At 36.9% G+C, this 27,210-nt stretch overlaps 1 long non-coding RNA gene across 1 annotated transcript; it reads left to right on the forward strand.

The window, feature by feature from the left end:
• Positions 1–1,924: 1,924 nt before the first annotated feature.
• LOC110210218 (uncharacterized) lies at positions 1,925–26,962 on the forward strand. The gene is made up of 3 exons (XR_002325053.1): positions 1,925–2,033; positions 10,957–11,101; positions 26,903–26,962. It is a non-coding gene; the product is annotated as an uncharacterized LOC110210218 (long non-coding RNA).
• Positions 26,963–27,210: the final 248 nt, after the last annotated feature.

A 27,210-nucleotide genomic window follows, 5' to 3' on the forward strand; every position in this document is an offset into this window, starting at 1 on the left:
ACCCAGTTGTCTGAGGCTGGGGAATGTCTAATCAGTTTGGCATATATGACATTGTTCAACATTCCACCTGGTAAAAGTGTACTGAGTTTTATGGCATTGTACCTGGGAGGAAATAAGCATCTTCTGGGTGACTAGCCTTGGAAACTGAAGACCTCTGTGATAATGAGTGTCAGAAGCATCACTATTTATGGGGTAAAGCCCAGATCTATTAGCCTAAATGCAAGTCCTCTGCAGGCTGCCTTTAAATCACCATCTGAACTTATCTCTGATTATTCCTCAACACAGATTACTTGCTTTAGGCTATAGGGTGGCCTTTTAACATTCTCCTATCTAGGATCATTTTTGTGTTGATACTTTTTGTCCTTCGTGAAGGGTTTCCCTTTCTACACTCTCAATAGAATAACTCTACGTAGTCTAATTATAGTCATCTTTTAAAGGAGTCATCAGGAAGACATGAGTTTGAATTTAGCTTCAGACACTTACTATGTGACCCTGGGCAAGTCACTTAATCCCTGTCTGCCTCAGTTTTTTTTTAACTGTAAAATGGGGATCATAATAGTTTCTACTTCACAGGGTTGTTGTGAAGATCAAGTGAGATAATATTTGTAAAGTACTCAGAACAGGGCCTGGTACATGGGAGGTGGTTAATAATTCCATTCAAGTCTCCTCTTAGGTCCTTTCTTTACCATGCAATTTTTTTTCCTGAACTGGCCATCAGAGCAATAAATTCATTCTTTTTTAAATATCTGGGACAAGGTCCAGAACAACTGGAGTAAAGCCAGAGCACTGGAACCATGGATAAAGACCTGCAAACAACTTTAGACAACTGCTGGAGAAGCCATGCCAGTGGAGATTGGGATGGGAATTAGGTCACGATAGGACAGAGCCCACCTAGAGTTTATTTAACATCTGGTATCTCTCTACTTTAGATAATTATTACCAATCACATACAGATCTTGTTTATGCAATTGTGAGTGCTGTGAGCATCATCTAAATTAAGCATCTTGGGACAAAACCTGAGTTGCACCAACCTAGTTACCTCTTATTGACCTTCTTGACCTACAGTGATCTCTCTCTTCTTCCAGCTCCATAATGTAGTGTTTAGAGTATCCATTTGGTATTTGTTTATACTCTATGCCATGTCCTTATTTTAGCTTCTAGAATTTGTGAACTTTGTCTCCTTAACTTGCAACTCTATGTCCATTGCACGGTACAAACATAATGCTATTATTTGGTTATATGAAGATATTCACTTGGCTTCTACTTTTTAGCAGTGTGGAGAACTGTAGATTAAGATGCTAACCTGAGAACTGAAGGGAATTTCAGAACTCACTTCGTCCAACCCTGTCATTATTCAGATGAGGAAAATGAAGTTCTGGAAGGGAAGAGAGCTAAAATTTGATCCCAGAATTTCTAGGAAACACTAAAAGTCGTTGGGATTTATTTTTCTGTAATATATCAAATTGACTTTTTTATCTTTACCTAATGTTTACATTTAGATTCGATCTTCTTTTACTAGTTGTTATTTTCCATATATTTCCCAGTAATAGTGTTTGACATTTGTTTTAGTGCTTTAAGGTTTGCAAAAAGCTTTACATCCATTACCTCCATTCATCCTGATAGCAGTCTCATGATGTCATAAATATTATCATCCCTATTTTACAGATGAAGAAACAGAAGTATAGAAAATATTTTATGACTTGGCCAAGATGACATGACTAGTAAGTATCAGGGATGGAATTTGGACTTAGGTCTCACTCATGAGTTCATGTTTAGTGTTCCTTCCTCTGCATGCAATTTCTGTGTGTTCCATTGACTACTCCTTGGTTCTGTTTGGAATTTCAAGTTCAGAACGTGCATACTATGACCAAAAAGCTGTGCTAGGATACTGGGGGTAAGCTCCTTATGTTCTAATGATGGGGAAGGTAGCAGATGTAAACAGATAAATATGGTGAATAAGTAGAATTTGGTAATCGCAAAAGGATATTGAATTTACCTCAACTTGCAAATAAACATTGCGATGAGAATTTTTGGTAAGATTTTGCCATTCTGGGAACATTGAATGGTGGGGCTATGATTCCAGATTGAAAATATTATCAACAGTATCAGTGATGTTTACAGGTTATATTTGCTATGATTATTTTTCACAGCTGACACAACGTAAAAATTATTTATGTTTTTGTTACATTAGTTTTATAATGTAATAAACATAATTAATAAGCTTGATGTTTAAACATAGGATATTAAAGGGAAAATATATGTGTATTTATATATGTTTGTATATATATGTATATACTTATGCATACATACATAGTGAATGAATAATCTATGTATGTTTGGAGAGAGGAAGAGAAAGAAAGATACATAGGGAGTGAGGAGTGTATGAAGAAAGTTTAATAAACAAAAAAAAACTGAGGGTGAGTCTCAGAGCTAATTCATGAATTAACGAAAGATATTGCAAGCATAATAATAATTGACAGCCCTAAGAACAGATTCTGATTGCCTTAGTACCTGACATGAAAATGAATAAGCTGTAACAGAGAGCTATAAAGTTTATTGTTGTTGTTGACTAACATGGGCCCCACATAATGCATCCCCATAAACTACATATTAGTGTTAACATTAGCCATATCCTCTAAAAATCTAACATGCATACTAATGTATGCGTATATATAATGTATGTACATCTGCATGTATGTATATACACTAGTTGCTGCGGACAAAAAAGACAAAATGAAAATGAGTCCATAGCACCAAAGAGGTTCCATTTTACTGACTACATCTAGATAGAGCATATCTTTCTGTTTATTTCTAGTTTCACATATTTTTTACATTATTTGCTTGATTGTTATCTGAGAGATTTATGTCATTGTCACTGAAAGAACATTATTTTTCATTTCAACCTTTATCTCTTTCACCCATTGTCTTGACTTCCCGATAAAAGTGTCTTATATGTATTACAATCAATAGAAGTATTGCCTTTAAAGGATATAATCTGGTAGAATATTGAATTAATTCTGAAATAACATCTTTTTCATCTGCTGTTCTTGTTTCATATTTAATGAATACCTACTCTATGTTAGGCTTAATATAAACATTGAGTTTCTAATTTCCTCACTATTTGCCCTTCTTTATGGGGACAATCATTTAAATATTTTTGAAAGACCACGGGGAAACTATGCAAGATGGAAAACAGCATGTTTAAGCAAAAAATGTTCAGGCTCTACTGCTCTTATCCTCAGTAGGAAGCAAAAAGAGGAACATTGATTTCTTTCAGGAAAACATATACCTGTCTAGAAAGCTGTTCAAATAGATAGGATGCTACAAATGAGCAAATAATACATTTGGGAACATGGTATGTTAACTCTCCAGTTTTTCAGGAGCACAAGTACTATGAATAATATAGAGGATGACAATAAACAGGTTTCTATGTACTGTGTTTTTATCTTGTTTCTGATGGATCTGATGGATTGATATTTTATTCTTGACACTAATATAATTCTTATTTCCTATAATATTATATATATATATATATGTATATATACATATATATACATACATACACACACACACACACACACACATATATATATATATATATATATATATATATATATATATATATATATATACATATATATTTCTCTTAATTCAGCTTTTATACCATGTTATCCTCATTTCCTGCATGGTCTTTATTATTCCTTCATTATTGGGAAATATCTTATTTCCTGAAGTATAAAACTTTAGAAACTATTAGTATAACATTAATTTATCCCTTATGTGCTTTATATAGAGCAAACAATAAAATCGCTTTCACTCATGTGTTCATACATATATACATGTATACATGAATACACAGACACACACACACATATAATTGTTATCATTCTCTTGCATATTATTGATCAGTGAGGCAGTTGGACTGGACTATCTCTGAGGACTCAGCTAGTTGTGAAATTCTATTAATTCTTTAAACTCTGAAGCCCCAATAAAAGTTCTACTTCATTAAATGTTCACTGTATAGAGGAGACCCTGAATTCTTGAAGGTTATGCAGCAGGTATAAATAATATTCCCTGGCAGAGACTACCAAGCTATAAACACTTCAAGTATGGTATTGGTGACAAGCTGTGTCTGCTGTCTCAGGACTAGCCTAGAGAAGTTAGAGAGGCTTATCATTAGTACTTGCCTGGCTAGAAAATGACTCTTTGGCCTTGAAAATATTTATAAAAATAAAATATAAATTGGCACTCTGTCTGGAAGGGCAACCTTGTGTTTCCATACTGACAGTGACAGACTGTGAGAAGGGGGGTGGTGAGAAGGGTCCTCTGTAAGACATATTCTTGGCGGGGCAGCTAGGTAGTGCAGTGCATAAAGCTCTGGTTTTGGAGTCAGGAGGATCTGAGTTCAAATTTGGCCTCAGACACTTGACACTAGCTGTGTGACCCTGGGCAAGTCACTTAACCCAAATTGCCTCACCAAAAAGCAAAAAAAAAATTCTTGGACCATCTCTAAACATTGATTTAAGTATTGTTCTCATCACCTGAGATCTTTGTTCAAGGACAAATACATAGTTAGGAAGCAGTTGGCAGAGTGTTGAGGGCCAGGCTGAGAAGTCTAATGTGGGATAAGGAATTTAGGCCATAGCTTGACTCTTTCCTTCTCCTACCCTTAAGGGCTCACTTACTCAGAGTGTTTGAGTAACATTCTGTGCCCAGGAGGTGTTAGAACACTCTGACCAATCATTGAACCTTGATAACAAGCAGGTGTATATAATTAAAGTAGCACATTAGGGCTGGGGTTAGTCATGTAAGACTCATGGGAAAGCCTTGGGGGTGATTGTTAGCCTTTACTATTTAAACTGATCCCTAAGATTAATAAACAGCTCAGTCTTCACTGAAACGCCTGGCCCACGTCTCTTCATTTCACGCTCTCCCATGAAGTGCCTCACTTAGTTGCAGGGGACAGCAGAGAAAGTGAAAGCATTCAGGGGCAGCTAGGTGGCACAGTGGATAGAGCACTGGCCCTGAAGTCAGGAGGACATGAGTTCAAATCTGGCCTCAGACCAAACACTTGACACTTACTAGCTGTGTGACCCTGGGCAGGCAAGTCACTTAACTCTAATTGCCTAGAAAAAAAAAAAGTGTGAGCTTTTGATATCAGAGGATCTAGGTTTGAATTTCCAGCTCTTCTACCTTTTACATTTGTATAAAATGGGCATGCCAGTTAACTTCTCCAGGCCTTATCTGCAAAATTATCTCAATCAACTAGAAATTCCTGGAAGCCCTTCACCACGAACCTATTAGAGGAGCTGAAACATATGGAGAGGGACAATTTTAGTCACAATGAAATCAGAAGACAAAATGGAGTCAAAGTAAAATGGATGTATATCTTGAGGGATCTGTTGTGAAGGAAAGGTGACAAAAACAGTTGGCTACACCCTATTCCCAGAGGAAACAAGAAAAACAATTTTATGAGACACTTGGTCATTTTGCTTTGCGGTATCACTATAAAGTAATAGGAAAATTGGCCAAGATAATTGCAGTCTGTGGCAGCAAATAAAATAGAGAAGATCTATAATTTGGCAAGCTCCTCCTAAACAAGTCAACAGTTGCCTTGATAGGTTGTGAGCAAACACACTCAGGTAGAGACAGTGATCGACAGAGTCAAAGACTGCAGAGAGGTCAAGAAAAGTGAGAACTGATAAACAGCCATTATATTTGGCCGACTTTTATGAAAGAAAGGGACAGACCTCCCAAGTGCTGTATTGATGCCCTGGAAATATTAAAGAACCCAGAGGACAGTCTCCAGCACTTTGGGTACATAATTTCTTCACAATATATAGGGTGATAAGGAAAAGAATTGTACAAGATCAGAAGGCACAGACAGATTGGAGTAGTTACCAGTGGAAAGAATACCTTCATTGATAAAATCATGAATCCATTGAAATATATACTCCTTCCTATGTAGAAATATGGCTGCAGTACTTTGTTTTGGGCCTCCCCCAAAGGCAGGAGTGGACTTCATTTTATTTATTTATTTATTTATTTTTGATAGAAGGGATGCTGCTCTGGTGCTGAAAGCCATCACTATCATGAAATACCTTCTAAAATTCTTTTTTTTTCTTTTACAAAGAATATTATAAGATGGCTAACCCATTATGTTTCTATTTCGTGCTGGGATTATTGAAAGGAGAAACAGACCATCCATGGGTGGATTTGAGACAGTATAGTAGTGTCCTAGAAATAGCATTAGGTGAGAAGCCCAGAGATCTGAGTTTTGATTCTCAATCTGCTACTTTTTAGCAGAATAACCTTGGGTGAGTCACTTACCTCTTAAAGGTTCAGTTTCCTCACCTGTAAAATGTGTCTAATAATAGCTGTCCCGTTGTGAGGAAAATATAATACAGATGATTAAGATGAGATAAAAATGTAAAATATTGCTCTTTTCATGAATTTCTGTGACTTGAGAATTACCTAAAAGTTGTTTATACCTTTGGGGATTTCCATAGATGCAGAAGGGCCTAAGCTTTTATTTGACCACATCAAGACTCATTCGTCTTTAAAAGCTTCACAGAAAAGCATCAGATCCAGAACTTTCATAGTCTATTGGCTGTAGACAATAATTCTTTCCCCAGGAAAGTCATATAGAAGAAGGGAATGTATGTGTGCTGTCTGTGTGTATGTGTGTGGGGAGATAGAGAAGGACACAAACACAGACACAGACACAGATCACACACACACACACACACACACACGCACGCGTGCACTCATGCATGCACACACAAAGACCAGACAGACTGATAGGAAGAAAAAGGACAATTTCCTTTGAGATTTCTGAAGATTGTAATTTCTTTCTTTGATCAGCTGTAAGTTAAAATACATTTTAATGCCTCAAGTAAAGAGAGAAATGCATAACCTTCAAGCACATATATTTATGCCATATACATATGTGTATACATAAACATTTGCTGTTTGGAATGTTTTGTACTGTCATTTGGATGGTGTACTGTCATTTGAGATGGAATTGAGTCACACTCTTCCTTGATCTGGAAGTGAGGCAAAAGTAGGGTGAGTTTCTCAGAATGTAGTGATCTTACTCAATTAATGAAACTCTGAAATTTGAGCTCAGTAAGGGCACTGAATAAAATGTGAGCCTTTTGGTGTGAGCATCATGGACAGTAACTCCACAGCTCTCCTTAATTCTGTACTAATCCAAGTACAGAAGATATTTTAAAAATGTTAGACAATTTATTAAATACAAAGATTATTTACATGGGGATATTTATCTTATGATTTTGGATGTGGTATGATGCAATGTACTTAATACCTATGATTTTAACAGGGTGTGGATTCTTTGCAGTGACTCAGAATTTAGTCTTTCCATACACCAGTATCTGTTCTTTGGGAGCTATAGTGACCACCACCTCCCATGGGAAAAAAGTCATCTTGGAATTTTGCAAATAACTAGACCATGTTATTGCTAAGGGTCCATCACTCAGTTAATGCTTGGAGCTTTTCCAATTTAGCAAGACCTATCAATTCTATTGCTTCTATGCAGCCTTTAAGAACCCAGAGTCACCTCCAAACCATATTGTGATACCAGAGGAAGATTTTAAAGGATGATTGAACCTATTTGATATGTAAGGAAATTCTTGGATAGGAAAATAAGACTGATAGACTTGAGAACTCTGATCAATACAGAGACTAATTCATGTCAGAAGACTAATGATAAAGCATACCTCCTACCTGGTGGGAGAAAGATGGTGGGTTTTAAGTGTAAGACTTGGTATACAGTGTTAGGCGTGACTAATATATTGATGTGTGCATGTTGAAATGTTTTTCTTTGTTACAAGACAGAGTTCTGTTGTATAATGCTAGAGTTGGAGTCAGAAAGTTTTGAATTCAAATCTTGCCACAGACCTTATTGGCTTTGGAGCTCTGGATGAGTCATTTATCCTCACTCAGCTTCAATTACCTGATCTGTTACATGGGAATAATAATTGAAGAGGATTATGAGTATCAAATTAGGATATGCATATATATTAATATATTTCTATCTATATAGAGATCCATATATATATATATATATGCAAATTTTAAAGAACTACATAAATATTAGTTATCATTATTATTATTTATTATTGTTGCCTGGTTCATAATAAAGGCTTTGAAATTGATTCATTCATTAGAATGGTTGAAAGGAGTCATGTGGAAGTTCTAAGGATTAAAAAAATTCAATAAAACATTAAGCAAAAGAAAGCAAATTTTTATTGAGAATGTTGTTAACTTTATTATAAAGGAATCCATGGGTAAGAATGGATTTCATGATTGGAAAGGAAACAGACATTCATTTCTGGGACATACAAGGCAACCATGCCATGTAAACTGGAGATGGGAAGCCTCAATGACTGAATTCCTGCTAAAGACAGATGATGATTCTATATGTGAAGCCTGTCTTGTATACTCTGTGGCTCTGTGTCATATCTGACATGTCACATTATTTTATCCTGTCACATTGGGATATACTGTGAGGCAGCTCAAGCAGCATAAGAGATTGTGACAGAAAACATTTAGGCAAAAATCTATTCACTTATTTATTTCAGATACTCACTTTCACTTTGAATCAACATATCAAATTCTGAATAGGAATGACATATTGGGGTGGATGGTCATAGCCATTGTTCTCAGGCTAGCCTCTACTTGGCATATATCTGATTTGTGCTCCTGCTCTTTTTTTCTGCTAGAATTAACCTTTCATACAGGCATGCATACACGTTACTTTCAATATGCATTTTCTTTCTATAAATCAATGTTAGTTTGATACAACAAAGCAGGCTTTTGAATTCAGATTGAAAACAATATAATATATTTGAATTCATGAAATTCTCGTTTCCTGATATCATACTTGTGTGGCATTAACTTGTAACTGACTAACTTCCCAAAACTGACACCAAGAAAATTAGGGTGCCTTGAAACATTGTATTTTTCAAACTGTCAGAGTATAATATTAGAGACATGTACTTTATAGAGGGTAGGAGTAGCTTAGGTGATACTTTGTGAAAAGGACATCAGTTTTAAGTGGAGTATATTAACAAAGTTCCATTCTTCTGTATTCAGAGAAAAAAAATGTTTTAGGAAATGTCTTTTCTCATTCCGCATTCTGAAACGTAGCCAGTGTGGTGTAGAGGAAACCTTGCCGGCCTGGGTGGTTGGAGACCCAGGGTGAAATCCTAATTATATAAAAAACTACTTATCTGACTTTGTGCTACTCAGATAATCTTTGGTGCCTCAGTTTATACATTACAAAAAGAAGGGCTTGCACTAAGTTATTTCTAATGTCCCTATCAGCTCTAAATCAATGATCCTATGAGTAGATGAACTCTGGGATCTTTTTAAATCTATGGTAATATATATATGAGTGTGTGTGTGTGTGTGTGTGTGTGTGTGTGTGTATACACAAAACAGAAATGCATGCAGTAGTAAATTTTGTGGATCAAAATAACATTTCTCCATTGTTATAGGCCTGTTTTTTTAATCTTAACCTTAAATTATTTCTTTCAAAGCTCAGCTCAAGTACTCCCTTATTCATGAAGCTTTTCCTGATGCCCAAGTGGCTAATTAATCCCCTCCCTCCAATTATCTTGTATTTATTTTGTATATATTTGGTACGAAAGACAGTGTAGTATAGTGGATGGGGAGCTGGCCTCACAATCAGGAAGACCTGAGGTGATGTCTCGTTCTGCTACATGGTAGCTGTCCAAGCATACCTTGGACAAATCACTTAACCTCCTAGTCCTCTAGCAGCTAAAATTATAACTTGCAGAAAAATTGTTAAACATTAATAGTAGAAGAAGCTGCTTACTAGGCATTAGCTATATGAGTTAGATTATAAGCCCTTCGTCTTCTCCCACCCCCCTGCATTCATATCTAGACACAAATACATATGCTTATATATTCTACGTGTAATAGTTGTCTTACCTGTTCAGCACTTCAGTCTTTCAGGATTCCCATTTGTGTTTTAATGGCATGGTTGCCTTGTATATCCCAGAAATGAATATCTGTTTCCTTTCCTGTCATGGAATTCATTGTTGCCCATGGATTCTTTTATAACTAAGTTAACAACATTCTCACTAAAAATTTGCTTTCTTTTGATTAGTATTTTATTGATATATTTTTAATCTTCATAACTTCCTCGTGACTTCCTTCAACCATTGTAATGAATGAATCATTTTAAAAGAATTTACAGGGCACTATATGTAAATGTAAAAGTTTCCTGAGGGCAGGAAATGTTTCATTTTTGTCTTTTTCACCTTTAGTGATTTACCTATCGCCTGGCACATAGTTGGAACTTAGTAAGTGAATGGATTAATAGATTTATATTCTCAAAATAGGAAATTATTCTAGAAGTATTGAAATGGAAATACTGAAATAGCTCTCCCCTCAAGGAAGGACAGTTCGGGGAAGAACTCTACTGACTTTATCATGCATCCTTGTGCATACACCTCCATTCTGACACATAAATCTCTGCTAACCCACTTCAGGGTGTCTCTGGAACAGAAAACGACAAGTGAATGAAATTGAATCATAGTACTAAAATGTGCATAGAGGAAAGACATCCTTGCCTCATTTTCAATTGTGACTGAAGGTAGGATGTGAACTATGAGGGGTGTGCTAATATCTAAGCTTCCATTCTTCTGCTTCCCTGGTATAGTACAATTGATTGTCTAAAATGTAAACTGTAAAATTAAAGGAGAAACCAATAAGTAAGAGATCAGATAGACTTCATTTTGAGCAAAACTTGGAGAGAGAGATTGACCTCTATGATCTATAAGAATTTGCTATTGTGAAGATTTATTGAGGAACGTTAATACTCCATGTTCTATCTGTTATGAAAGTGACCTCCTTTGAAGACCTGAGGTTTGACTCATGTGAACCCTCTGACCTGTGCTTTTATAGGATCAGAACAAAAATATTATCTGCTAGACTTTCACTGTGAAGAAGATGAGAATGAATGGGACCTCTTCCTGGGACAGATGACAGATTGTCAATGATGTTCTTTGGATTATTGGCCAAGTTTTGGCAGCCCAGGGATCTACTGGAGGTAAGTGAGGTTATAGTGACTTAGAGCTTGTAGATGTACACAATTTCACTAAGGTTAGGCTTAAAATTCTTTAAATCATCTATCTGCTCATAGGTAGGCAACAAACACATAAAAACAATAATGTTGGCCATAATTTATCTTTTTGGACTAGAGGTAAGTAGTGATTGTACCTGAGAAATGTTCACTTATTTTTCTTTGAGACAATGAATCTACACACCAATCTATAAAAGATAGTATGATGTGGGATCTAACAATACTGGGTTTCAATCTCACCTTTGATGCACATTGACTGTGGGACATTGGGTAAGTCAGTTAATATCTTAATTAGGACTCTAGGCATCCAAAGCTAAAAATTCTAGTGAAGGTACATCCTTATAGTGGTAGAGGACATTTTCCCATCTAGGAATCCATATACCAATTAGATCACAAATCTAGGATAGATATAGATAGATAGATAGATAGATAGATAGATAGATAGATAGATAGACAGACAGATCGCTAGCTAGATATAGGCAGCTAGGTGGCACAGTGGATTGATCCCTGAGTCAGGAGTCAGGAAGATTTAAGTTTGGATCTGACCCCATCTACTTACTATATGTGTGAATTTGAGTAAGTCACTTAGCCTCTGTCTTCCTCAGTTTCCTCAACAAAGTAATAGTGATCATAATAGCATCTCCCTTATAGAGTTTGTTAATTCTGCCCTCAGAGGTTATACATCAACTGTCGACTCTGAAAAATAATATAAAATAAACCAAAGAGCCACAGAGGTTATTACACCAATTGTCAACTCTGACCAAAGAGCCACAGAGATTATAGTAAAAGCCTTATATCCACTGTCAACCCTGAAAAAATAAAATAAAATACCAAAAGAGCTCACAGGTTGTAGGCAAAAAGCCTTCTTTATTCCATAGAAGGAGGGAAACTAGACACATATGCTGGGGTCTCCTCTAAGACCAAGGAGACCCAAAGGCAGTGAGGCTAAGCTTTGAGATACACACACACACACATATATGTATATACACACACACATATATACATATATGTATACACACACACATATATACATATATATGTATATACACACACACATATATACATAGGTGTATATATATATACACATATATGTGTAGATAGATAGATATAGATATAGATATATAGATAGACATAGATATCATAGATATCATAGATATTGATATAACTGTGGCTTCACAAGGAACTAAGCAATGAGTTGTAACCGCAGCAGTGAGGTGTGTAACAGCAACAATGAGGCAAGTGTGCGTCGTGACCAAAAACAATTCTCTTCGTAGAAGAGCTTTGTGACCAGAACATGGTTCACGTAGGTGCTTGTCCAAGCTCAGAGACCACCGGGGGTTGGTTTGAGCAAATGCTGTACTTTAGCTGTAGCAGAGTTCATCCAGAGGGTGAGCACAAAGTACGGTTGTTATGCCCAGCTCAGGGCATGTCTTGCTTGCTGGGCCATAGCTAAGGCAAACAAAGTATCTCCTAATAATAAAAAAGGAGAGGAATGAAAAGAGAGGGAGTCCTGACAGGTTGTTACGATGCTCAAGTGAAATGACATTTATGAAACATTTAGCAAAGTGCTTGGCATCTAGTAGGTGCTAAACCAATCCTTATCCCCTTCCTTTTCCCTCTTATAAAACATTTATTAAGGATTTATTATATTTCAGGCACTGTCCAGATTCAAAAACAAGAAAACAAGATAATTTCTACTCTCAAAGGTCTTGTACTCTAAGGAGGGAAGACAATAAAGGAAAAGTAGAAATTGGGGGGGGGGGCTGGTATCTAGGGCATTGGGGAAGCTAGGAGGCACAGTGTATAGAGTGTTGGGCCTAGAATCAGGAAGACTCATCTTCCTGAGTTCAAATCTGACCTCAGACACTTTCTAGCTGTGTGACCCTGCCCAGGTCACTGAACTCTGTTTGTCTCAGTTCCTCATCTGTAAAATGAGCTGGAGAAGGAAATAGCAAACCACCCAATATCTTTGTCAAGAAAACCCAAAATGGGGTCACAAAGAGTCAGACACAAATGAAAAATGACTCAACAATAATATCTAATGCATAGATCGCGTAGACCAGAAAATGAACTGGGAAGAAAGTGGGCAGCATGGCTCAGACTTTTAATGATTTGGCAGTTCTAGCAAATACTCACCAAAATGCAAGTAAGCCCTGGTGGTAAAGTCATATTCCAGAGAACAAGGCAGCTCGTGTGTTCACCTACTCCCCAGAATGAGTGACGTATGTTGCCTTTTGGAATAGATGGAAACGCAGAAATCAATTTTATTTCCCTTTTAGTGGATGATGTTGTGGAGGGAGAGGATGGTATAATCTAGTCTGTAGACCAGACTCTCAACTTTGCTGTGTGTTTGTATGTGGGGGGGGTGTAGGTGTGTGGGTGTGGGTGTGTTTCAGCAAACATAAGGATCTCTGCTACAGTTCTCCTCCAAGGTCTTCTCATGGCATGAAGGCGAGTCTGTGCTCTTGAAAGCAATGCCAAAAGCCTAGTCTCTGGTAGGTTGACTAAGATGGAAATGCTTTGATTACATGCCCAGCAATGAACTGTATATCTGTTGGCCAAGGACCAGTCTGGTTAAGTTCAGAGCATCTCATTCTAAGAATTATGGATACTAGCTAATGATAATGATAATGATGATAATAATAATAATAATGATAATTATTATTATTATTATTGTTATTATTATTATTATGCCACAGGACCTCACATGGGATAGCTTGCTACAGTGGGGGAGTTGTTTCTATAACCATGGCTCTTTCAAAACTTTAAAAAATATTGGGCAGCTAGGTGATGCAGTGGATAGAGCACTGGCCCTGAAGTCAGGAGGGCCTGAGTTCAAATCTGGCCTTAGTCCAAACACTTGACACGTATTAGCTGTGTGACCATGGGCAGGTCATTTAATCCCGATTGCCTCACAAAACAAACAAACAAACAACCCCCCCCAAAAAAAAAACCTTTAAAAAAGAAACTATAATGAATTCTGGATAATTCATTCCCAAAAGCTTTTTACTGAGGGCTTGTTATGTTCCCAGCTTTCTATGAAGGTGCTCTGACAGAAGAAAAGTTCATTTTAAAATACTAGAAAGTCATCTCTTCCCTCAAATACCTACAATGTAGTATAGAGTATTAGACAAGTATCTGCGAGAGAAGATATGTGCTGTATGCTACATGAGAAGTACCATGTTTAATATTTTATTGTAAAGGCCTCCCCCAACTCTTAGTCTCTTCCCATCTATTCCAATCCTTGTTTACAAACAGAATCATAGAGTATCAGAGTATGAAGGGGCCACAGAGGCCATCTAATGAGACTCATCTGTGAACCAGAATTCTTTCAACCACTTAACTGGCCAGTAGTCATTTGCCTCAGAACTCAAATGAAAGTGGACATACTTCCTCCTGACATGGCCAATTTGTCTTTGGGTAAGCTCTAATTTTCAGAAATATTTTCCTCCAATTAAACTTAAAGCAACATCTCAGTAACATCTACCCATTACTCCTAGCTCTGCCTTCTGCTTCTGAGTAGAACAAGCCTTAATCCCTCTTATATATGATATCACTTCACCTACTTGAAGAAAACAGACACATGCACCTTCTCTTCTCTCTGTGTGAGCTGTCCACCAACACATATTTAATACCCACACTGCTTCAACCAAGGACATATTTCATGACGTGGAGTTCACCTATCCTACGGAGTTCAGTTATCCTACTTGGGATGCTGTCCAACCTATCAATGCATTTTCTAAAATACCATGTTGCAATTGTCATCTCATGGGTCTAGAATACATTGGAGATCACAGCTGCCCTGGTCCTGAGAATTTTACTTGTCTCAATGAAGCTTAAAATTGCCTTAGTTTTCTTGGCTGCCATACAACACTGTTGCTCATTGAATTTGTTGTTCAGTCATTCAGTTGTGTCTGACTCTTTGTGAACCAAGGACCACAGTGCCCATGGGGTTTTCTTGGCAAAGATACTGAAGTGATTGGTCATTTCCTTCTCCAGTGGATTAATGCAAACAAAGTGACTTGCCCAGGATCACACAGTGAGTGTCTGAGGCTAGATTTGAACTCAGGTCTTCCTAACTCCAGGCCCAGTGCTCTATCCACTTAGCCATCTAGCTGACTTCATTATAGAATTTACAATCCAGACTGTAAATTTCAGTTTATTCCATACTACTCCAGCCCCTAACAACTTTTTTAGACGAACTGCTGCCTAGCCACAAGTCCTCCATCATGGAATTATAAAATTTTATTTTTAACACAAATCTAAGACTTTGCATTTAACCCTATGAAATGAAATAATGAATGAAAAAATATTCAACACAATGTGCTAAGCACTGTGTAAGATACTGGGGATATAAATACAAAACAGAAAAAGAATAATGCGTTAAATCTCAGCATTTTAGATTTATTCCATGTTATGCTGTTAAGATCTTTCTGGATACTGACTTTGTTATCTAGTGTTTTATTTATCTCCCCCAGCCTTGTGTCAGATGCAAATTTGAGAAGAATCCTATATATGTGTTTTTTAAATTTAATTATATAACTGTTAAATAGCTCAGAGAAAGAGAAAAAAACATTCCTGGAGCATTCCCCTGGAGAATGGCTTTGAAGCTGAGATCGATTAATTCATGATTACTCTTTGAGCACCACCATGCAAACAGTTCCATATCCACCTAACTCTACCTCCCTCTAAGATTACCTTCCCTTTGCACCGTTTATCACTTTTATGGCCTTAGTTCTTTGCTTATTTTCTCCCTTATTAGAATGTGAGCTCTTGGAGGGCAGGGGTTATCTTTGTCTTTATATCCCTAGCACTGAGCACAGTGCTTAGTAAGAGTTTGCTGGCTGATTGACTATTATCACTGAATCCACATCTTTTCCTTTAGTCTCCAGAAACAGTAAGTGAGGTTTTATGAGATTCATTGCTAAAATCTAGGTAAACTCAACTTGACCATTCCCATTATCTATCCAACTGATAACTCTGCCAAAAATGAAGTCTGACATGATCCATTATTGATAAAATCCTGCAGGCTTCAAACCAGTTTTTGGATGCCATTTCTGGATATATTCCTCAGCTTTCCCTTTTGTTACCACCCAGTGATTCCTTCCTTATTAAAGAAAAAAAACAAGTTAATCAAAACCTACCCACATAACAATCACTTTGGGGACATATGAACCATTCTACAACCATAGTCCACCACTTTTCCAGGGAAAAGACAGTAGTATATCATCTTATATATCCTCAAGAGCCAAGACTTGTCATTATGATTACACAGCATTTGGTTTCATTTTTGTAATTAAAAATTTTTTAGTCATTTCATATCTTATTTCTTCTGGTTCGGCTTACTTAGCTTTTCATCAGTTTCATGAAAGTCTTTCAGAGGGGTGGAGCCAAGATGGCAGAGTAAAAGCAGTGACTTGCTTGAGTTTTCCCCTAAGACCCTCCAAATACCTATAAAAATGGCTCTAAACACATTCTAAAGCAGCAGAACCCACAAAAAAACAGTGAAACAAATTTCCACCCAAGACAACCTGGATGTTTGATTGGTAAGGTATATCGTGCCAGGCTGGGAAAGGAGTGCAGTTTGGCATGGGTGCGCACGCCTCAGCAAACCTGGAGCAGGCCTCAGAAGACTGAATCGCCAGCAGCTGGGGAAGTTTCCAGACTTCTCAACCCATGAATGCCAAAGACAACTTAGAAGGTCAGTGGGACAAGTCTGTGTCTGCAGTGAGAGAAAGAGAGAGAAGTACAGTGGTCTCAGATCCGGTCCCCAAGCCTGGGCCTGGGGTGGCAGCTGACTCCTGAGCTTCTGGCCAACAGATTAAGGGGGAATTGAGTGGCTAATCAGAGAGGGATTGCAGAGATCTCTTTGCTAGTGCAAGATTCTCTTGCTTTGCCTGTGCTTGGATCTGGGTCACAGTTCTGGGGGTGGTCCTGGGGTGAGAAGGAGAACTGGCGTGATGGAGCTTGTAGTGGCAATGAAGAGTAAATCCTCCTCACAGTTTCAAGACAGAAAAAAATGCTTGTGATTACTCATAGACCAGAGCACAGGCCAGGAAAGGAGTAAACACCTGGCCCTTGATCATAGCACCCTGGAATAACTGAAAATTTATAGGTCTCTAGAAGTATCTCTGAAAACAGCTGCACAAAACCCCTGAAGTTTGGGACAGTACATTCTCCACACTGGAAACAGACTCCCACCTTAACAAAGAGTTTATAACTCAAGTAATTGGCTGGGATCATGAGCAAGCAGCACAAAAGAGTCAGACTATAGAATCTAACTTTGGTGACAAAGAAAATCAAAACATGCAACCAAAAGAAGATAACAAAGTCAAAGCTCCTACATCCAAAGCCTCCAAGAAAAATATGAATTGGTCCCAGGCCATGGAAGAGCTCAAAAAGGATTTTGAGAAGCAAGTAAGAGAAGTAGAGGAAAAACTGGGAAGAGAAATGGGAGTGATACAAGAAAATCATGAAAAACAAGTCAACAGCTTGCTAAAGGAGGCCAAAAAAACTCTGAAGAAAATAAGACCTTAAAAAATAGCTTAAACCAAATGGCAAAAGAAATCCAAAAAGCCAATGAGGAGAAGAATGGTCTAAAGAGCAAAATTGACCAAATGGAAAAGGAAGTCCAAAAGCTTACTGAAGAAAATACTTCCTTAAAAAAATGGAATGGAGCAATTGGAAGCTAATGACTTTATGAGAAATCAAGACACTGTAAAACAAATTCAAAAGAATGAAAAAATAGAAGAGAATGTGAAGTATCTCATTAGAAAAAAACAATTGACCTGCAAAATAGATCCAGGAGAGAGAATTCAAAGATTATTGGACTATCTGAAAATCATGATCAAAAAGAGCCAAGACACCATCTTTCAAGAAATTATCAAGGAAAACTGCCCTGATATTTTAGAACCAGAGGGCAAAGTAGAAATTGAAAGAATCCACCGATCACCTCCTGAAAGAGATCCCCAAAGGAAACCTCCTAGGAATATTGTAACCAAATTCCAGAATTCCCAGGTCAAGGAGAAAATATTGCAAACAGCCAGAAAGAAACAATTCAAGTATTGTAGAAACACATTCAGGATAATACAAGATTTAGCAGTTTCTACATTAAGGGACCAGACAGCTTGAAATATAATATTCCAGAGGGCAAAGGAGATTGGATTAAAGCCAAGAATCACCTACCCAGCAAAACTGAGTATAATCCTTTAGGGTAAAAAATGGTCATTCACTGAAATAGGGGACTTTTAAGCATTCTTGATGAAAAGACCAGAGCTGAGTAGAAAATTTGACTTTCAAATACAAGACTCAAGTGAAACATGAAGAGGTAAACAGGAAAGAGAAATCATAAGAGAATTATTAAGGTTGAATTGTTTACATTCCTGCATGAAAAGATGATATTTGTAACTCATGAGTCCTTTGTCAGAATTAGGGTAGTGGGAGGGAAAAATTATATGTATGTATGTATGTATGTATGTATAGACAGATAGATAGATAGATAGATAGATAGATAGATAGATAGATAGATAGATAGATAGATAGAGGGCACAGGGTGAGTTGAAGATGAAAGGGTGATATCTGGAAAATAAAATTAAGGGGTGAGAGAGGATTATACTGGGAGAAGGAGAAAGGGAGAAGTAGAATGTGGTAAATTATCTCACATGACACAGACAAGAAAAGGCTTTTACAGTGGAGGAGGAATGGAGGAAAGTGAGAGGGAATGAGTGAATCTTATTCTCATAGAATTTGGCTTAAGGGGGGAATAACATACACAATGGGGTATGGAAATCTATCTTACCCTGCAGGAAAATAAGGGTGAAAGGGGACAAGAAAGCAAGGTGTTGATAGAGGGGAGGGCAGATTGGGGGAGGGGATAATCAGAAGCAAACACTTCTGAGGAGGGACAGGGTCAAAAGAGAGAACAGAATAAATGGGGGACAGGATAGGATGAAGAGAAAAATACTTAGTTTTTCACAACATGACTACTATGGAATTGTTTTGCATGCATATAATCTGTATCTAGTGGCTTGCCTTTTCAATGAAATTGGCGGGGGGAGAGGAAGGGAGAAAAGTTGTTACCCAAAGTTTTAAAAACACACGTTAAAAAAATTGTTTTCACATGCAGCTGGGAAATAAGAAATACAGGAAATGCGGTATTGACATATATCCTGCCCTACAAGAAAATAGAAGGGGTAGGGGATAAGAGAAGGGAGGAGAGATACAAGGGAGGGCAGATTAGAGGAAGTGGTATACAGAATGCATGCCATCTTGGGGTGGGGGAACGGATGAGATGGAGGGAAAATTTGGAACTCAAAATCTTGAGGAAGTGAATGTTAAAAGCTAAAAATAAATTAAAACATTTTAAAAAATAAAAGTCTTTCATAATTCATCATGTCTGTATTTGTTATTTCTTATATTGCATTGATATATTGCAATTTGTTTGACTATTCCCCATTAATGGATGCTCACTACATTTCCTTTTACCATTATAAAAATGTTGCTATGAATATTTTGGCATTATATGTGGCATTTATTTTTGTCCTTGACCTCCTTGGACTATATATCCTGCAGTAGAAATTATAAGTTAAAGGAAACAATTTGTTGACTTTTCCTTCATAATTCCAAATTATTTTGCTGAATGGCTATATCAATTCATATAACCCACAATGGATTTATGGGCCTGACTTTCCATAGCATCTTCAACATTAGACTATTTCTAATTTTTTTCTTGCTTTACCATTTTCCGTATGTGAGGTGGATCTTTACAGTTGTTTTAGTTAGTATTTTTCTCATAATGATAGACTTGGAACAATCTTTCAATAATTCTTAATAATTTGTACTTCCCTTGAAAACACGGCAAATCCTCTGCAGATATATCCAGTTTTTAACTGATATTTGATAGTTTCCCCATCTTCTTTCCAACTGTCAGCTTACATTTTAATGCTAGTTTTCTTGATTTTTCAAGTGTTTTCTGTTTCTATTTCTCTCTTTTAATGATTTACACTATCCTTCATTTGGTCAGGGATTCTTGGTTTCCCCAGCCAGAATTATTAAAGGTATCTCCATCTGTTCTCCTTTAATCTTTTCTTTGATGTGACCTCTTATATCCAAGTGGAATATAGATTCAAAAAGTTTTTTGTGATATATAGTATAAAGTGCTACTCTAAACTTACTTCTGCTTGATGCTTTTTCATTTTTTACCAACTTCTCTTGTCAAATCAGGATTCCTTCCTCAAGCACATTATGTTCTGCAGTAGGGTATGAGTTTAGCTATTTCTGATTTGTCATTCTAGCTTCTCGTAATCACTGTTTTTTTTTCTATTTATTCACTAACCACCCCATTAGCAACACATTAAAAAATTTTTGTAAGAAGTTTAAGTCAAATTCACTGATATAGATTATTGATGGCATTTTGTTATCTTTTTTTAATAGCCAAAACAATATTTGCTCCTGTCTAATCCTGAAGAACTTTCTTCTTGTAAATGCGGATTGTTCCAAATGTCTTAGTATAATTTTACGTATCAAAATATAAAACTGTGCTAAGACTTTTGGGACATCTTTTACATCAAAGATCATACTTGTTCTTTCTTTCAGCTCTTTGGGATGTAGTTCGTCTGAGCTTGGTGACTTGAATTCATCAAGGAGAAATAGGTGATGATTTAAATTTTTTCCATCTTGGGCAGCAACACATTAATAGACATTTTTCTTGTCTTGATAGAGAAAACAGAATCATAGGAGTTAAATATTTGTATTTTATCTATGGCATTCATTGTCACCACCCATTCCTTTATGAATAGCAATCCTATTTTGTCCTAGATTTTTCTCTTTTTCTCCAACATATTAAAAAAACTGTTTTAATATATGAGTTTTAATTGCCACTCTAGTTCTTTAAGAGCCTAGCCCCCTGACACTATTTTTATAGGGTCATAACACTAGTCAATATTCACTATCCTCTACATATCCCAGCTTTTGTCTTGCACACATAACAATTTATTACCTAAGTTGGTTGACAGTTTCTCTGTGCATCCACATTGAGCTCTTCAGACACCTCTCCTGTTTCCTTCCTCTTTGGAATTCTTTGTCTTTCTATATTCAGAACTTTAATTTTAGGAGATTCTTAGTCCTCCCAGGACTAATTCTTCCTGTTGAATTTTAGTCAGATAGACATTACTTCTCTTTTTTTATTTCTGCCAAAATAATTCTTCTGAAGCACATCTGATAAAATTATAACCCCCACTAAAACACTTTGAGTTATATCCTTTTTCCTATAGGATGAAATACAAATTCCTTAACTTGCTGTTCAAGGCATCCACAAAGTCACTCTAGCCTGCCTTTCTGGGCTTTTTTTTTTTCTTCAAATTACTCCATTCACTTTCTCTTTCAGGGAAAACAATCTGTTTCTTTACTCTGCTATCTGTGTATCTCCTTGGGATGTCCTCCTCCCCCCAGATTAGAGCATATATCTACTGATATAACTTTTTTCATGGCCCAATTTAGGTGAAACCTCTTCCTTCATGAGTACTTCTGGGATCCTTACAGTACTGTGTGAATTTTCCCTACTTAAAATTTCCTAGCACATTTCATCTGAATCTATCTGTTATTTCTATCACATTTCACATAATACATATTTGTGTACATGTTATATTATCCCTATTAGATTGCAAGCTCTTTTTGTCATTACTAGTCTTATTTCCCATCTTTGTGCCCAAAGAGTTAGCAAAGTGACTCACAAAAAAAATACTTTCTCAATGGTAGTTGAATTATGTTTTTCTTTTAAAATTTAAATAAAGAGTAGAAGTGATGACATTGGAAATATGTATGCAGATCTTGGCCACAAGCATCAAAAAAGATTAATAAAAAAAAGCTTAATAGAACCTCCACTGACACATACTGGTTATGTGATCCTACACAAGTCCCTTAACTTCTCAGTTCCTTTAGTGACTTTCTAAGACTCTACATTAAAGAGAAGATGCCCGTCTAGTTTGAGAAAGGGAATTTTTTCATGGTGGATTGCCCTATACCAGTGAAATCACAGATCCACTTCCGATCCTTATTTCAATCTTTGTCCCTATGCCAAATGAAAGCCAGTATTTTGTAGTGGGAATATTTCTTGACATGGAGTTAGGGAGATGGATTTGAATCCCATTTTGGACTTTCTTGAAGTGGGACCAAAGGAAAATTAAAACTCCTCTGAACCTCAGATTCCCTTCTGAGACAAGAAGTTATAGATAGATTGAAATTTGTATTTGTGGAAAAAGCCCTTACACTCACTATACAGTAGATCATTGATACACATAATTGAAAAGTCTTTCTAGTTATAATGTTATAAGGTATTATATATGACATTCTTTATAAGGATAAGAATTGGACCTGTGATTTCATTTGGTGTAGGGGGCTTTCTGATAAGCAAACACCCTCTTGTAATGCAGATCAACATTTTCTTGCAACTTCTAATTTTAAAGAATTGCCTGGAGCACTGAGGCATTAATTGACTTGCCTCAATTATTCATACAACATCTATGAAGGTGGGTCTTGAACCCTTATCTTACTGGTATTAAGGCCAGCTCTTATCAAATATATTACATAGTCTCTCCCCTCTCCTCTGAAGCTGCCACTACCATGGTGCAAGCCCAAGGCACCTCACACCTGAAGTATTACAATAGCCTGTTGGCTGGTCTCCCTGCCTCCCCCCCCCCCCCATTCCATTCCATTCTGTCTTAAACTCAGCTGCCACAATTATCTTCCTTAACAAGATTGAACATGTGACTCTTCCTCCATACTCAACAAACTCCAGTGGATCCTTATCATCTCTAGAATCAAATATAAAATTCTCTGGTGTTCAAATCCCTTCATAATCTGCCCCTTTCCAGTTTTGGTAGACCTTCAATCACCCCCCCCACACACACACACACTCTATGATACAGTATCACTGGGCTCCTTGCTGTTCCTCACACAATCATCTCAATCTCCTGACTCCAGGCATATTCACTAGCTGTCACATGTGTTTGAGATTGTCTTGCTCCCCATCTCTGCCTCCCAGTGTTGCTGGACTGCTTCAAGTCCCAGCAAAAACCCTACTTTCTACAGGAAATATTTCCCAACCCACCTTAATACTTGTGTCTTCCCTTTATTGGTTATCTCCAATTTATCCTGTATATAGCATGCCTGAACGTAGTTATTTGCATGTTATACCCTCCATAAAACTGAGTTCATTTAGAACATGTATTATCTTTTGCTTTTTTTTATCACCTGCCCTTAGTGTAGTGCCTGAAATGTAGTGGGTGGTTAATAATGTTTGTGGACTGAGTTATTTAAAATTTAGTTTTTATTAATATTTCTTAATGTGCTTATAATTTCTATTTCTTCTGGCAATTTATAATTGCAAGTTAATAATATAAAAACAATTGCTTGACAATGAAGAGAGCTATAATACTCTCTTTGTTTCCAAAGAAGCCTTAGGATACTTAGTCATGGCATCTGTGTACCCCAAATGAGCCATGCCCTTTACCTGAAGTCACTTTGTAGGGAAGATAGACATCCCATTCAGAAATTCTAATAGGCAGCAGTTAAGAAGCCAACAAAAAAGACCATTAGAATGATTCAAAGGACCTTATCCTCCTCTGTAGACTTTTGAGGAGGGTTGAAGAACCATATCAATGAGGGCTGCAATGTTAGGGAAACTTAACCTTTAATTCCTTCTATTACAAGGACTCTCATGTGGCTTTTCTGGTGAACAGATCACTTTGCTCTATTGTAAATCTACATATTTCCCCAGGGATCAACTTTGTGGATCTTCTTTTAGTGCAGGCTGGTTGGGACTTCTGAGTACCTGAAATGATTTGGTTCCTTTCCATCACCACCATTATCTGTGTGGATCTGTGTCAGGTGGGAGGGATTTGTGGGAATTCATGAAACAGTCAATTTACTGGGGGGTCCTGGCTGCTGAAGAAGATTGGCCCTCAGGTTTTTTCTATATATCATGTTTATTAGGGTATCCTGAGAGCTCATCTACGTCTAAGAGAGAAATTAGGGAAGGTATTATATCCTCATACATTCTCACTGATTTTCCCCTGCAGTCTGAGCTACTAATTCAATGGTGCATTTAATAAATGCATCCAGAACCCTCTGTCCATATGCATCCAGAACCCTCTGTCCATATAGAAGTGTTTGGTTGTTACTATTTTTTGCACAATTGGGGAAGAATCAGAAGGGAGGAATATTTTTAAAGGTATTCTTCCCTATCTCTGGGATTTATATGATAAAGTGTAGAAATCTCTGGAATAGGTATTAGATAAACCTTTTTTTCAAGCCTGGCTCTTCCCCTTTCCATGGCTTTATTTTTCTAGGCCTCAGTTTCCTTCCAAAATGAATTGGTTGGGTTAGATGATTTCTAGAATCCCTCCATAATCCAAAAGTTTCTAATTCCAAAGATTTTACAAAATGCTTAGAGAGGAAAAACCACGCCTACATAAAATAGCTAAAGGACAATTTCACAGAACTGTCAAGCCAACAAGCTGTAATACAGTGCAGAATGCCTAAGTAAGTTCTAAGGAGACATCTTTGTTGGAGCTAGATGAGATATGTGATTTACAGAGGCCAATGAAGTTTCACCTCGTCATACTTGTAGCTTCACACTGGCCATAAGTGAGTAGTGAATGGTCTCCACAAGACTGAAAGCATTCATCCTTTAAATCTGAGTGAAATGTAATTGTGTTGCAGCTGTGCTATCTCATATCCTCTGGGTTCAAAGCCATATTCAGGTCCTCTAAACATTGAATTCTGGGAACTTTCCCAGCCTGTAATCAAGGCAGGACCCTGTGGCAGAAATCCAGTGCAGATGCTTGGCTAGATGGTGACCTCATGTTTTTTGCTGACTCCTACTACCTCTGCTTTGGCTGCCAAGAAGTCCTGGACCAGAGCCACACACAAGAGCTCAAAGCAAATGGACCCAATAAGCTCTGTGAGTTCGGGTGTGTTGATCTCCAGGCACCTAGGAGGCCAGTCATTGAAGGCTGAATTATTGCTACAGACACATGAAATAAAAAAAAATTTCAGCTGGGTATCAGGGTGACCAAAATCATTGCTCAGTATTTAGTTTCATTAAAAGATATATCCTCAAATACTAAAGACCAAACTCATTTATTTTCTTATAAATTTATAAGGCATTACAAAGTGATTTCAAAAAGTAGTTTACCAAATGTCATAATCAGAATTACATGCAGAGAAATTAATGAAAAAATCATAGCCCATATTTATATAGTGCCTTAAAGACTGCAAAATACTGTACAATCAATACTTCAGTTAAGCCTCAAAATAGACTCTTTTGGTAGGTTCTATTATTATTCCCATTTTACAGATTAAAAAAAAAAACTATGCCTCAGAGAAATTGATTGAATTGCCCAAGATCACATGGATCATGTAAGAGGTAGAATTCAAACTCTGATATTGCTGCTTCCTAAGCCCAGAATTCTACTCATTATGCTATAAAGGTAAGGTGAAAGAAGCTCCAGGCTCCCAATGATGATGACAGCTTGCATTTACATAACAACTTATGTTCTGCAGTGTACTTTACATATAACATCTCATTTGATCCTCATTACAACTCTAAGAAATAGATGCCATTATTTTCCCCATTTTACAGATGAGGAAGCTGAGGATGAGAGATGTTAAGTGAATTATAGAGGCTCACAGAATTAGTAAGTGTCTGTGGCTGGATTCCACTGCAAGTCTAGCACTCTATTCTATTTCATGATACTACAAATTTGTTAAGTGGCTGGCCAATTTTTATACTATTCTTTTAGATTTATAGAAGGTCCACCTTGCCAAGGTCCCTAAAGTTCATCTAGTAGATAACCTCAATGTCCAATTGAAGGAACCAAGGCCCAGAAAGTCTCAAAGTGTCCTTAGATTTTTGTGTCAGTCTTGTATCTCTGGATCACAAGCTTTGTGAACAGAGAGGTCAGGCCTTATGTTTTGTATCACCAAGCACTGTCTGTCACACGGCTTTGAATGTAGAAGTCGGTCTTCATTTCACTTGCATTTTTTATATTGTTCTATAGCTACTCTAGTAATTTAGTGTATGGATGTACGTAGCTTTCCTTTTCATTTATGAATTACATTGTAAGATGAATTGTTGGATTTTAGAGCTAGCAAGATACGGGTTAAATAGGATGGCATTCAATTTTGCTATTGGTAGCCCAGTTTCCACTTAGTTTTATATGGTCAGTTTCTCTCCCTTTGAATAGAGCCTAAAACTGTAGAGTTCAGCTGGGAATTAGGTTTTGCTATGCTGAGGATAAAAGTCTGTCAGCAGAGGCAGGCTTTATTGAGACTTTTAGATAGTAATTCAGTTTGCCTCTGGGGAGTCTAATCTTCAGGGAATTTTTCTATGTTTCATTTCAATCTCTCTGAGCTTGAAGATGAGAGATTTAAGAAAAAGAAAAAAAAAACAATGGGGAGTCAGTGTAGGAAAGAAAGCATCATAAGCAAGGAGACTATTCCTTATTGCACTAAGATTGGGCCATTTCTGTCTCTTTTGTCATACGAATGAGGAAAAATTATTTTAAAATCAGTTACATGGTGGATTAATCAGCAAACAAATTTGTATTGTGGAGTGAGAATTTGATTCTGTGACTGGTTTGTCATATTCATTAGTCAATCTCCATATCCTTTTTAGACATATATCTATTCTTTTGCAAAATGAAGATAGCGATACCTGTTTTTTCTTGCAGTATGTATTCAGATGTGACATATTTGACCTTTCAACAGGTGGCACTGGAAACTGTAAAACCCTGGAATTACTGCCAAATGGTCAGCACAGCATAAAGGCAAGCACTCTTCATTTGTAGTCAGTAAACTTGGGATTTCATTACCAGTTTTGTTAATGTGTTTTTTTACCTATATGACTTTGGACAAAACAATTTGTCTCCCTGAGTCTCAGTTTACTTATCTGTAAAATAAAAGGAATGAATCACATATGAATCCTTATTACCTTTTTAAAGTCACATGGTAAGTTGTTTTGAGACTTCATTGAGATTCTAAGCTTTATTTGAAAGATGGAGAAGACAGGTAGGTCC

Source organism: Phascolarctos cinereus, unplaced genomic scaffold (assembly GCF_003287225.1).
Source record: "Phascolarctos cinereus isolate Bilbo 61053 unplaced genomic scaffold, phaCin_HiC Scaffold_7;HRSCAF=346, whole genome shotgun sequence".
NCBI classification, from domain to species: Eukaryota; Metazoa; Chordata; class Mammalia; order Diprotodontia; family Phascolarctidae; genus Phascolarctos; species Phascolarctos cinereus.